The sequence below is a fragment of the Dendrobium catenatum genome, unplaced genomic scaffold (genome assembly GCF_001605985.2).
Source record: "Dendrobium catenatum unplaced genomic scaffold, ASM160598v2 fragScaff_scaffold_390, whole genome shotgun sequence".
Taxonomy (NCBI): Eukaryota; Viridiplantae; Streptophyta; class Magnoliopsida; order Asparagales; family Orchidaceae; genus Dendrobium; species Dendrobium catenatum.
In genome coordinates, this window is record NW_021318852.1 from 2,803,939 (window position 1) to 2,817,842 (window position 13,904).

Below are 13,904 nucleotides of genomic sequence, written 5' to 3' on the forward strand. Positions count from 1 at the left end.
AGTTTTCATTACTGGTTTTGTTGGGCTTTCCTTCTTTAAACTAACAGCCTAGAGTCATAGATATCAAACAAAAGTTATCATCTATGGGCTCCAAAATGGCCGTTGTTGCATTCACCTGCCAGCCGTTTGATCAAATTCCTGAAACAGGCATAGTTCTAGGAGCTCATTGCAAGGAATAATATGTTGCTCGGCTATCTCAATTAGACAGATATAGGAGCTTGTGAAAGGTTCTTAACCATATATAAGTTGAGGGAGGCTTCATTTAAGCTGTGCTTATTCAATTGGACTGAACATATCGTAAATGCAATAAGCAATTATTTGATATATTCACTTGCGCCTAACTTCGACTCATATGTGACAATCAAGTCGGATTCGATTAGGCTGATAACTTATTTTCGTGAAACGGTTGGAGTAGCTCTAGAGGAAGATAAGATTAGAGAAAGTAGCCTTAGATAGTTTGGTCACATAAAACAGCGATCTGCCGATGACCCAGTTAGAAAGTAGATTTATTAGATTTGACATATGTTAAGATAGCGGTAGACCTAAAAAGACTTGGTTAAAATCATATTAGAAATGATCTTTCCTTATTAGATTTAGATGGAGAAAAATGATTCAGGTACCCGACCTCACGTAGTGGGACTAAGGCTGGATGTTGTTGTTGTTGTAGTATTCCTCAACTCACAACTTCATCTAATCAAACTGGGTGGTATAGTTCTGTGCCTCTGTCTTGCTGAGCCCTAACAAGCCTTATGCAGCTTTCAATGATGGTGATAATGAAAGCTAGGTTGGCAATTTCTTATTCAGATTGTTAGATGACGGATTTGTTGGCATACCAAGCCTGATGCGTTAAGGAATTCGATGATAGAACTGATTTGGTGATGTTGATGATTAATGAAAGCTAGGTTGGCAATTGCTTAGTTAGGTTGGTAGAAGATGTTGCTTTGTTTATGAAATCTACTTCTCCATGAGCCTTAGCGTCCAGTACAAGTTATTAATTTCTTCCCCATGCTAATATTTCAACGTCAGCCTCTAGTGGATATCTCTGATCTAAGACAATGTTGCAAGACTTTTTTTTAAATCGAAAATGAAGATGAAAGGCTGTGAAGTACTATTTTATAAATTAAGGTTTCGTTTGGGACGGCTTTTTTACAGCTTCTTAAAGCAGCTTTAAGTACATAATTTTTTATTTTTGTTCTAAAAAACTGCTTTAAGATGCAATAAAAAGCTATCCCAAACGAAGCCTAAATGATCAGAAGTTATAGTATGGAAAGTTAAACTCTCATCCTTTATCGATCGCCTACAACTCATATGAGCTTTCTTATGTTAAGCAACTATCTTACCAGTTGATATTAAGAAGATCGATAGTCACATAACAGACTACAAATCCTCTCTTGGAATTTAGTTACTAGACATGAAGCTTATAGTGGATTGGGCTTGAATTGTGTAGAGGTGTCAATTTTGGATCATGAGTCGGGTTCAGGTCGAAGCCGACACTGATCCGGCTGTATTCGGGTCAATCCGACCCATTTTTTCAAACGGGTCAAATTTTCAGACCCAAACTCAACCCGCTTTTGGTTCGGGTTAATCCGAACCCTACCCACATAGTATCTGGAAGGTAACTTTCTCCGTTTCGTGCGTTCTTCCGTCTTTGTAGCCATTCGACTTCGCTCCTTGGACGACGTTCGAAAGCTACAACATTTTGATCGGAAGCAACGACGGGCTCGCTGTGAAGGACCAAAGGAACGACCGAAGATCGGTCCGATCGGAACTTCTCTCCTTGAACGACAACGAAGTTCCCTTGCAATCGGATCGGAAGTTGCAACATTTTTATAGGAAACAACGATGGTAGTTCGCTCGCCGTGAAGGACCGAAGGTCGTTGGCTCATTGCTCGGTTGATGTTGGACTTCTCTCCTTGGATTGGACGACCTTCCCTTCCAATCGAATCGGAAGTTACAACATTTTGATCGGAAGCAACGACAATAGTTCGCTCGCTGTGAAGAACCAAAGGTCGATGGCTGGTTGTTGTTCGACTTCTCTACTTGGACAACGTTCCCTTCCAATCGAATTGGAAGTTACAACATTTTGATCGGAAGCAACGATGGGAGTTCGCTCGCTATGAAGAATTTTCTCCATTTCGTGCGCTTCTTTTTCGCCCAAATCCTGTAAATACGCCGACCCGGGTCAAAACCGGGTCATTCTCTGGTTTCCAGGTCAACCTGAACCAGACCCGAAATTTGAAATGGGTCAAAAATCAAGACCCGAAACCGACCCGTTTTGGGTTCGGGTTGACCCCAGCCCGAAATTTTCGCGTCGGGTTTTCTCGTGTCCAATATTGACACCCCTAGAATTGTGCCACTGATCTTAATGTTGCATTCAAATAAAAAGTTTATTGACATGTTGATGGAATTCTTGTTACCCATACTAGAAGAAACTCAACACCATAGCTGCTTTCTTCTCCAGCCAAACTTGAAAACATTGTTGAAAATGGAGAGCAACTATCGATCACTTCTCTGTGACCCTTTGGTGGATGGATGTTTTTAATTAGCGAGATTTGGTGAGACTGTTATTATTGTTTGTGATCTCCCTGTCAACTCTTTGCTTGAAGCCATTATTTTAAATCATAATGCAAAGTTGTCTTTTTATATGCTAGATCCAGCGCTAGAAGCACCAACAAATTTTTATTCCCTTGAGATTTTTATCTTTACTTGGAGAACATGTCTCAATGGTTTTTAAAGTGATTATAATTGTCATACCTATTGGCAATTGCCTTCCTCCGTGATGCGGATGTTAAAAATATTTATCATTTATTCTCTGACTGCCCCAACGTAACTCTACATGGAATGTCAGGAATCCCTCTCATCTGATGAAATGTTTTTTTTTTCTAGAATTCTTTGATGCAAGTTCTCCAACTAGTACCTCTTGTCGCAGGCTGTCGCCGGACTTCAGCCTGGCCGCCTACTGCCGCCGGACTTCAACCTGACCTTCGTTGGACCACCGCCCAGCTGCCGACCGCTGCCGGACCACCGACTACCGCTCGGCTGCCGCCCGTCGCTAGACCATCGCCCGGTCGCCGCCTACCAGACTTCAGCCCAACCTTCGTCGGACTACCGCCCGGCCGCCACCTGCCGGACATCCGTACGACCCGCCCGACCGCCGTCCATCGCCGAACCACCGTGCGGCCGTCGACCGCCGTTGGACTTCACCCCGGCCATCGCCGGGCCACTTCCCGGCCGCCATTCACCATCAGACCTTTATCGAATCGTTCATTGTCAGCCAAACTTCTGCACAAAACCCGTCGGATTTTCATCCGACCGTCATCGATCCTTTGACTATCTCTTCAAATTACTGTAATCTGACCACCTCTAAATCGAGGGATGGGTCAACCCTTGTAATTCACTCAATTTTAGTGGAATCTTTTCACCTGAGCGAGGCCCCGTGATTTTTCCCTCTTCGGGTTTTCCACGTAAAAAAATCGGGTGTCTTAATCTCTCTTTCTGCTTGCGTGCTGGATCTTCGTACAATGCTAAGACGCTAAACTTTATTTTTATCTATCGTCGCGAATATTCCTGGACGCAACAAGAATTAAGATTTGATGGTTTCACTACTATCATCGATGAGACAAAAGATCTACAGGAGATGACAATAGAGGAACTCTTGGGTTCATTGCAAGTTTATGAAGAAAGAAAGAAGATGAATGAAGGGATTACCGAACAACTCTTGAAGCTAGATTTCAAATCAGCCAATAAAGAAGAAAGCTTCAAAAGCGATAATAAAAGCTACCATGGAAGAGATCGTGGACGGACGATGACGAGGTCGTGCGAATGAACAAGAAAGATATTTCAGTAACAACAATTAAGAAAGAGAATAAAACTCAACAAGAGGGGACTGAAGAGGACGCTGAAACTCAAGGTACGAGAAATTTCAAATTTTAGTGAGGAAGGGATCGAAGACAGTGGGTTGAACAGAGCGGAGGCGACGTTGTCCGATTGATTCAAAGATGATGTTGCCGAGGAGTTGTCCATAAGGAAAGAACGAAACAATGAAGAAGAAGATGGGAGGGAAGGGCGGGAAGAAGGATCACCACTTCTCTGATACCATGTAGATGACGTAGCAAGCAATAGAATAGAGAAAGGTAAACGATAGAATAGTAATATTGTATATCTTATATATATATATATATATATATATATTACATAAATCATTGTGGCTCAAAATATTTGAAATTATAATAAATTTGTGAGGACATTCAGGTCATTATAACCCTCATACAGTACATTCTCTCTCTCTCTCTCAAATGTAGACGTAGCAAGCAGTAGAACATAGAAAGGTAAAAGACATAATAGTAGTCTTGTATATCTTATTCCATTGTAATAACATCTATATATATAGGAGAAGATACAAAAGGATAACTAAGCTGATGTGGCAAGATAGGTGCCACGTGTGCAAGAAAGTACAAGACTTGCTTGCTTACATCACACGCGCACACACAAAAGAAAAAAAATATATAATTTTAACCATAACCCTATGTTGACATTACCAACATTATTAGCTCCAAACTAAAATCAAGAGAAATGAAAAATCCAAACGATCATAGCAAGAGTCACAATAATAATAATGTTTGGGATGAAATGTTAATTAATTAAGGATAAACTTCAATAATAGATCTTAAACCAATGGAGGGAGTTATCTTATAGCCACTGAAACCTGCAGCAATAAATAGCTTGCTCCATTCAGCTTCATCTCTTTCCTTTCCTAGTACTAAAGTCATCATGTGCAGATCAACTAAATATTTTTTAAATATTAAAAATTTTCTATATTAGAAATATTTACATATGATTTGTAACTTCAACCAATAATAATAAGAATAATATTAAAATGACCTCTTTTATTTCTAATAAGTAGGCTATATATAATCCATATTAAGAAGTTTTATTTGGTCCGGTCGACCAAATGAGAGAAACATTCGGTCGCAGGCAAAATCTCGTTGTACCGAGGTGTACCGAGTTTTTCCTCAGTATAGCGGGATTTTGCCTGCGACCGAATGTTTCTCTGCATCCGGTCGGAGGACGTAATAATTGTTCCCATATTAATGGGTTCGACCACACCAGCACTAGTGCACCGGATCCCATCAGAACTCCGCAGTTAAGCGTGCTTGGGAAGTCCTAGTGTTGCACCCTTTGTTAAATATGTATATATAAAAAAATAATCCATATTAATTCCTAACCTTAAGCAGAGCAGCATGAGCAGCCGGAATCTCCACGAACATGTCACCGGCGGCGAACTGAATCCCCTCTGTCTTCTCTGCCGTGTCGATGACAAGTGTAATATCAAAAACAGTGCACTACAACCCCGGAAAAGCCTCCACAAACGCAGCTACCATCACGCCGGTCCTACCTCCGACGTCCACCAACGTCCCAATCCCTCGAAACACATCCCCGCCGATATTCTGTACATCTGCGACAAACGCGGAGTCGCAAGCCATCCCCTTATTAAAAGAATCGTTGAACTCTGGCAGCGTCCCTGCGAGCTCCCAAAACGTTTTACCGTGTGTCATCTCTAACGGCGTTATGATTACGTCTGGCCTATGGAACCAGTGGGAGAGCTGATGGTACGGATATATGATGTGTTGTTCGACCTGAAAGAGGATGAAGGGGGTGTAATTGAGACGGCGTTGGGCGATGGAGGTGGTGGTGAGGAGGCGGGAAACATGAGTGAGGTCGAAGGTTTCTTCGCCGGAGAGGGTGATGTGGAATTTAAATATGCCTTCTTGGGACAAGATGGGCATGAGTGTGCGGAGGTGGCGGGATTTAGCTTCGGGGATGGAGAGAGAGGAAATGAGGTCGGAGATGGTGGTCGGCATGCCGTGGCGCAGGATGGCGTCGGGGATGCGGAGTTCTGCGGCGCTTTTTAGGGACATGGATTTTATGAAACAAAAGGTATTATCCCATAGAATCGCTTGGGCTTCTAAGGTGTCTTGAATCACAGCGTCGGGAGCATCGACGCTCACAACTGTCTCCATGATCTTCAAAGTAAGATAATGCGATTTTACGATGCAAATTCAAAAAATATAAAGATGCTAAAGATGGAGATATTTTTTTCCCCGCAATACCTAATGTAATTAATTATACTTTATGTGTAATTAATAGCAGAAGATATTTTAATGAGCTCTTGATTGAAGAGCATGTATCCAAAACCAATTTTAGACTGCAAGGATTTAACATTTATGAAAGTTATGTAGTTTTCATACTTGTTTTGTTGTGCTTTCCTTTTTTAAACCAAAAGCCTAGAGTCATTTAAATCAAACAGAATTTATCTTTTTTTTTTTTTAACAGGAGCATTCAGATTAGGAATAATTGCATCTTTGCCAATGCAATTATTAGGGATTAGGGGAGAAATTTCTTTTTCGGACGCCGGAGTTAATTTTGGAAAGTTATTAACGAACGTTCATGTTATTGCTTTCCAAAATTACCTTTTCCGGATTAGTGGGCTTCGCCGGAGCCGAAATTACCTTTTCCGGAGGAGTTGGCTTCACCGGAGCACGAATTTGGGGTCTAGGGTTCCGGCTAAGACTTCTACCTCTGTTTTTGGTTTTTGGAGGGGGGAGAACAACCGGCTCAGGATTCGGATTCGACGTGCAGGAAGCATAACTGTGAACCAAAGATCCACATCCTTGGTTCAAAATGGCCGTTGTTGCATTCACCTGCCAACCGTTTGATCTAATTCCTGAAACGGGCATCCTTCTAGGAGCTCATTGCAGGGAATAAGTTGTTGCTCGGCTATGCCAATTAGACGGATATAGGAGCTTATGAAAGGTTCTTAACCATATATAAGTTGAGGGAGGCTTCATTTAAATTGTGCTTATTCAATTGGACTGAACATATCATAAATGCAATAAGCAATTATTTGATATCTTCACTTGCACCGCCTAACTTCGACTCATATGTGGCAATCAAGTCGGATTAGAATAGACTGAAAACTTATTTTCATGAAAAGGTTGGAAGATAAGATTAGAGAGAGTCGCCTTAGATGGTTTGATCACATAAAATGGCTGTCTGTCGATGACCCAATTAGGAAAGTGGAGATATTAGATTTGACATATGTTAAGAAAGGTAGAGGCAGACCTAAAAAGGCTTGGTTAGAGAATATTAGAAATGATCTTTCCTTATTAGATTTAAACGAGAATTTGACTTTTAACATGACACAATGGAGAAAAATGATTCATGTAAAGGCTTGATGTTGTTGTTGTATTCCTCAGCTCACACCTTCATCTAATTAAACTGGGTGGTATAGTTCTGTGCATCGTGTTTGCTGAGCCCTAACAAGCCTTATGCAGCTTTCAATGATGGTGATAATGAAAGCTAGGTTGGCAATTTCTTATTTAGATTTTTAGATGACGGATTTGTTGGTATACCAAACCTGATGTGTCAAGGAATTCGATGATAGAACTTAAAAAAAAAAAAAAAAAATCGATGATGATAATTAATGAAAGCTAGGTTGGGAATTGCTTAGTTAGGTTGGTAGACGAAGATGTTGCTTTGTTCATGTAATTTACTTCTCCTTGAACCTTAGCGTCTAGTACAAGTTATTAATTACTTCCCCATGCTAATATTTCAGCCTCAGCTACTAGTTGATATCTCTGATCTAAGACAAGGTTGCATGACTTTTTTAAAATCGAAAATGAAGATGAAAAACTAAGTACTATCTTAGAAATTGAATAATCGAAAGTTATAGTATGGAAAGTTAAACTCTCAATCTTTATCGATCGCCTACGGCTCATCTGAGCTTTCTTATGTTAGGTAACTCTCTTACCAGTTTAAGGCTTTGTTTGAGGCGGCTTTCTTTCTGCTTCTTAAAACAGTTTTGTATTATAAAGTTGCTTTAAGAAGTTGGAAGAAAGTCGTCTCAAATGAAGCATTCTATATTTATTCCAAAAGCTGATATTAAGAAGATCGATACCCTCATAACAGACTACAAATTCTCTCTTGGAATTTAGTTACTAGACATGAAGCTTATAGTGGATTGGGCTTGTTGAATTGTTCCACTGATCTTAATGTTGCATGCAAATGAAAAGTTTATTGACATGTTGATGGAATTCTTGTTAGCCCCTTCAGGAAGAAACTCAACGCCATAGCTGCTTTTCTTCACCAGCCAAACTTTAAAACATTGTTGAAAATGGCGAGCAACTATCGATCAGAGACCCTTTGGTGGATGGATGTTTTTAAGCGATTCGGTGAGACTGTTATTATTGTTTGTGATCTCGCTCTCAACTCTTTGCTTGAAGCCATTTATTTTAAATCATAATGCAAAGTTGTCTTTTTATAAACTGAATATGTCATCAAAAATTTATCTTGATCGGGCACGAATCTCAATGCAAAATCAAATTGGGACCATCCGAACTCCGATTTCAATGAACTTACAGTCAAACTGAATGTCTCAGAAATACAAACTAACGACACCAAATTCGACTCAATATGAGCCCAAATGAGTCAAAATCAAGGACCCGAAGCATTGTTGGAGGGTTCGAACCATAATTTGGATTACCAAACGGTTTCCAAACATTACGTGCTTATAGTCGAATCAAGCGTCTCGATGAGATGAATCCAACGAGCCCAAGATCGTCGAATTCCGACATCATTAAGACCTTCAAATGTCTGACTAACAGTCTACAATCAAGGAATTCAATATCGGTCGTCTATCCAACCACTCCCCATTTGCCCTTGATCTCACACCTATTTACGTGTCATGTCACTCCAGAAATATATAAATAGATCCATCATTTCTCTTGAGAGGGGATGGAAGCAAGAAGAGAAGAGGAGGAAGAGAAGGAAGAAGCTCATACTCGACCACCGCCTGAGTTCCGTCGGGCCACCGCCTGACGTCGTTGCTCCGCCGGACCACCACCTGAGGCCCTTACCTCTGCCGGACCACCACTTGAGGCCCTCACTTCCGTCGGACCACCACTTGAGACCCGCACCTCCGTCGGACCATCACTTGAGGCCTTGTGCTCCACCAGGCCACCGCCCGACTCCCGGATTCTGCTGAACCACCACCTGACATTCGGACTTCCACTGGACCACAACTTGAGGCCCTGTGCTCCACCAGGCCGCCATCTGAGGCTCGGACCTCCTCCGGACCACCACTTGAGACCCAGACTTCTGCTGGACCACCACCTGAGGCCCGAACTTCCGCCGGACCACTGCCTGACGTTGTTGCTCTGTTGGACCACCACTTGAGGCCCTGTGCTCCACCAAGCCACCACCTGAGGCCCAGACTTCCGCCGGACCACCACTTAAGGCCCTGAGCTCCACCAGGTCAACACCTGAGGCCCGGAATTCTGCCTAACCACCACTGAGGCCTGGACTTCCGCCGGACCACCATCTGAGGCCCGGACCTCCACCTAAGGTTTGAGTTTCTGTCAGGCCAACACTTGACTCCCAGAGTTCTACCAGAGTATCTCCCAACTACAACCGTCTTTTGAACCCCTGTCTACTACCAACGATGGTCTTTCTGACCTCCGTCGCCTACTACGGTCCTTCCGACCTACATTGTCATACAATGGCCTTTCTGACCCCGGTCTCCTACCTACTACGGTCTTTCCGACCTCTATCATATCGACTATGGTCTTGCCGACCAAACAAACATGTATATGTAACTCCCACCATGTAATGTGCTCTATATGATGTATATTTGTGATATTAAGCCAAGGCCTTCTCCTAAGGAAGGGCCTCACTTGTAATTGACTGCAAATATTAGTGGATTCATTCAAACTAGGCCAGACCCCGTGGTTTTTCTCCCTTTTTTCAGGGGTTTCCACGTAAAAACTCTGGTGTCTCTTATGAATGATACACTATTTTTCTTATTTTTGTGTGTGTTAGATCTTCATACAACGCTAAGACATTAAACTTCATATTTCTCTACCGCTGTAAATACTCCAGGACGCAACAATACTAAATCCAGGGCTAGAAACACCAAAAAAAATTTATTCCCTTGAGATTTTTTTCTTTACCGGGAGAACATGTCTCAATGGTTTTTAAAGTGCTGATGATTGTCATACCAATTGCATTCCGCCGTGATGCGGATGTTAAAAATAGTTATCATTTATTCTCTGAATGCCCAACTCTATATATATGGAATATCAGGCATCTCTTGTCTAATGAATTTTTTTTTTTTCTTTTCGAGAATTCTTTGATGCAAGTTCTCCAACTAGTACCTTTTGTCGCACAAAATATAAGAATCAAAATTTGTACATGTTCATTGTGAGTGTCAATATTTTAAATATTTGATGAGAAAGAAATAATAGGCTTCACAAGAACGATGGGTGGACCCCCTTATGCTCACTGGGGGCAATTGCCCCTCCTAAAAAAATTTAAATTTTTTATTATAGGAATTTTTACGTAATTTGTTCATCTCAATTTATTTATTAGTCTTTATTACAACTGTTTTTAGGCAATTGCATCCTCCCTCCCAAAAAAAGTTTTAAAATACTATATATGGTTTTTAGGAATTTGTCCCCAACATAATTAAACATATTGTATAGAGGTGTAATTGTCAGGTCGAATCCCGCCAGAGGGCACTGCCCCCTTGATTTCCCGACATATCTGCGAAGCGTACGACGATCAAGGTATGAACAAATAAGAATCGAATCAAATTCAAGGCCATTTCAACATGCATTTTATAGAAATTGAATGATTAATTATCTTTAGTGATCATTTTCTTTTTGACTCTATTGTTTTGTCAATGTTGACACGAAGGGTTGTCGAGCCAAATTTGAGGCAACACCAACAATTACTTATAAGTTCCCCCCCCCTGGAAATTAAAGTTAGTTCCACCCCTAGAATTGGTAACCCCCCGACATTAAGGTTGGGTCCGCCCCTGACAAAACAATCATATTTGATCAAAGAATTTGTTCTCTCTTATTGTTGAATCCAAATTTATTCATGTGTACGTAACATCCTAGTACTACTCGTGAGAGTAGTTAGGACATTAGAGCAATGGAAAGGAGAGATGGTCAAGTAATAAGAAGAGGACTCTTGAATTCTATTATTCTCTATAAATGGTAAAAAAGTCATGAACTCTTTAGGCGAGTGCCTCAACTTGGCCAGCTCTTCTTAGTTGAGTCCATCTTCCTCTCATTGGGGTGATTGTGCTTTAATCGAGTATCTCTTGACTTGGGAGAGTGTCTTCCCTAGTCAAGCTTCATTAAGGCGAATGCCTCCCTCAATATGGCTCCTTAGATTCAGATGACTTGTTCGGGAAAAATTATTCTGTACAGAGTTCATACCCCAATAAAAATATGCCACGTCTGGTACCGAGCGGTACCGCAGCTCGGTACCCCTCGGTACCTAAACATAAACCGGACGGTTCTCCCGTCTAGTATCCGCACATAATAATCTCTCCTTGATCGGGCTCTTCTGAGAGGTGAGTGCCTCTATTGATTATTGCCACTCTGATGTTGAGTTCACGTAAATGGTTACACATATCATTTTCCTAGTTAAACTGAAGGCTGTCAAGTGGAGAACGTATAAGCATTGGGTGGATGAGATGGAAGATTTCCTTTATTCATGGATCAAATTTTCATGTTTTTCCTCTTGATTTTCATCTGGTTACTCAGTTTCTTTCCTGGTTATTGTTTTGAAAGTGTTCTTTTGTGCTCTCTTTACATCCACCTTTTTTTTTTTTTTTTACATTCACCTCTCTTATCTCATTCATCATCTATATTAGGGTTATCACTATTTGACACTACCCAAAAATTCGACCCTAACCGGACCCAAAAAGTTCGGGTTATGGTCAACCTGTTTGGCAAAGGTCATGTTTGGGTTTCAGGATTCAGTCCGTTTGAAAATTCGGTTAGGTCTAGGTCGGGTCAAATGGTAGCGGGTTGATGTCTGGTTCGGCCCGACTTCGACCCATAACCAAATTTTTGACACTCCTAATCTATATAACAAAGAATAGTAGTAAACTCAACATAGCTTTATTAGCTCTGGATATGGAGCTCTTTTTTAGTTGGAGTCCTTCGCTTATACTTCGTATTAGTTGCTAAACTCAATCAAAATTGGGCTTTCTGCCCATGAACTTGTCTCTTTCTATCCTATATCACTCAAATTTTTTTCCCAACAGGTTTTGCGTATTAATTTAAAAAAAAGAAATCGAGCTTAACAATCGAGTCATGTTCAAGCTTCCTAAATGAGCTTGAGTTGAGCTCGAACTCAATAAAAGCTAAACAAACTTAGCTAGATTAGACAAATACTCGACTTGACTCGACTCATTTACCCCTCTAGTTGTGTTTGCTATATGGCTATTATTCAATCAAAGTTCAACCTTGCATAATTTTGTTTAAGTTTATTTATTTATTAATTTTATTAATTTCGAGCCCAGTTTGAATATTTTGATTATGATCTAAATTTTAAAATTTTGTCCAAAATTATTTATTAATATTTTTACTGAGTTCAGACCATTATTTAATTTTATTTTAACTTAACTAATTTTAAATTTGATCTTAATTTTGCTTTAAAAATGTGGCCTTAAAGCTAGGCATGCCGAAATTTGTAGGTTTAATTTTAATCAAAATTAATATAATTTATTCAATATTATTTAAATTATTTGATGAAATTTAAATATTACTAATATCTGATTTAAATCTACATATCTAACTATTGATTTAACATTTTCTTCATGTCTCGGCCTATATCTCTAATAATAACTATAATTTTCAAAGTGTATATATAATATGTAAAAATTTAATTAAAAAATATAGAATAAATCATCAAATGAACAACTAAATATTATTAGATAAATATTTTTCTAAGCTCTTAATATGCATATATTAAATAATATTTATGTTCACTTTTTTTTTTCTTTTTTATGATACATTTTAAATTTTTTTCAAATTTAATCAAATATACAAAATTAAAAAATGTTTATATTATTAAATTGAGTGATTTCTTCTATTACAAAATCTAGGTAGCTTTATGATAATTGTTAGTTTTATGTGGAATCTAATTTTGTCGATTAATCAAATTGTATTGTTGTCTCATATCTAAATATCAACGAACGACTTTTGGGATGGGGTGGGGCAGGCAGTGCTCCCCTTGTTTGGGATTTTTATTTGGTCCGGTGCAAGGACCTAGAGGAAGGTTCGGTTTTGCCTAAAAAAGTGCAAATACCGAGTTTTTTGAAAAACTCGGTATTTGCACTTTTTGACCTATTTTTGCCTAAAACCGAACCTTCCTCTACATCCAGTGAAAGGACCTAATAATTGCTCCCTTGTTTGGGGATCAGAGGCCTTGTTCTCATAATTTTTTTTTTTTTCATATAGTGTTGCAGTGCTGTAAATTAGGACACTATAACGTTGTACATTTGTGCATTGCACCATCTTAGGAACCTATCTTGACTTGGAAATAAAGAACGGAGTGCTACATAGCTTCAGAACAAGCGTCACAACGTTGAAAGTTGGACTGGAGGCAGAGTGGAGCGATGCGGCGCTCCAAACCTCTGTGCCACAACAATATTATTCAGGTTGAGCTTTATTTCTGAGCTTTTATTTCTTACTTTTTTTTTTATTTCACTTGAAGGATTGCAACTTTGATATATTAAAAAGAGTCTTTCTTCCTATTATATTATTTATGTAGAATGAAGAGAGAAGTGAAAAGAGACAATAAAGAGGCATGAGAAAATCTATCTTTAGTTTTTTCCTCGCTTCGAATTTTTTTGATGTTATGTCATGAGGTTTATTTTCGCTGTTTTATTTTTTTCTCATGCTTAGTTTGGGACGATTTTTTTACTGCTTTTTAAAACAATTTTTTAATAAAAAATTAAAGTTTATTAAAAAAAAAATCTTTTTTAAAAAGCAGTAAAAAAGCCAACCATAACCGGAATCTTATTTTTCTTGGTGTGCGTTTTTCTT

General features: G+C 39.5%; 1 pseudogene; it reads right to left on the reverse strand.

The window, feature by feature from the left end:
* Positions 1–4,366: 4,366 nt before the first annotated feature.
* On the reverse strand, positions 4,367–6,239 carry LOC110104963 (annotated as a pseudogene).
* Positions 6,240–13,904: the final 7,665 nt, after the last annotated feature.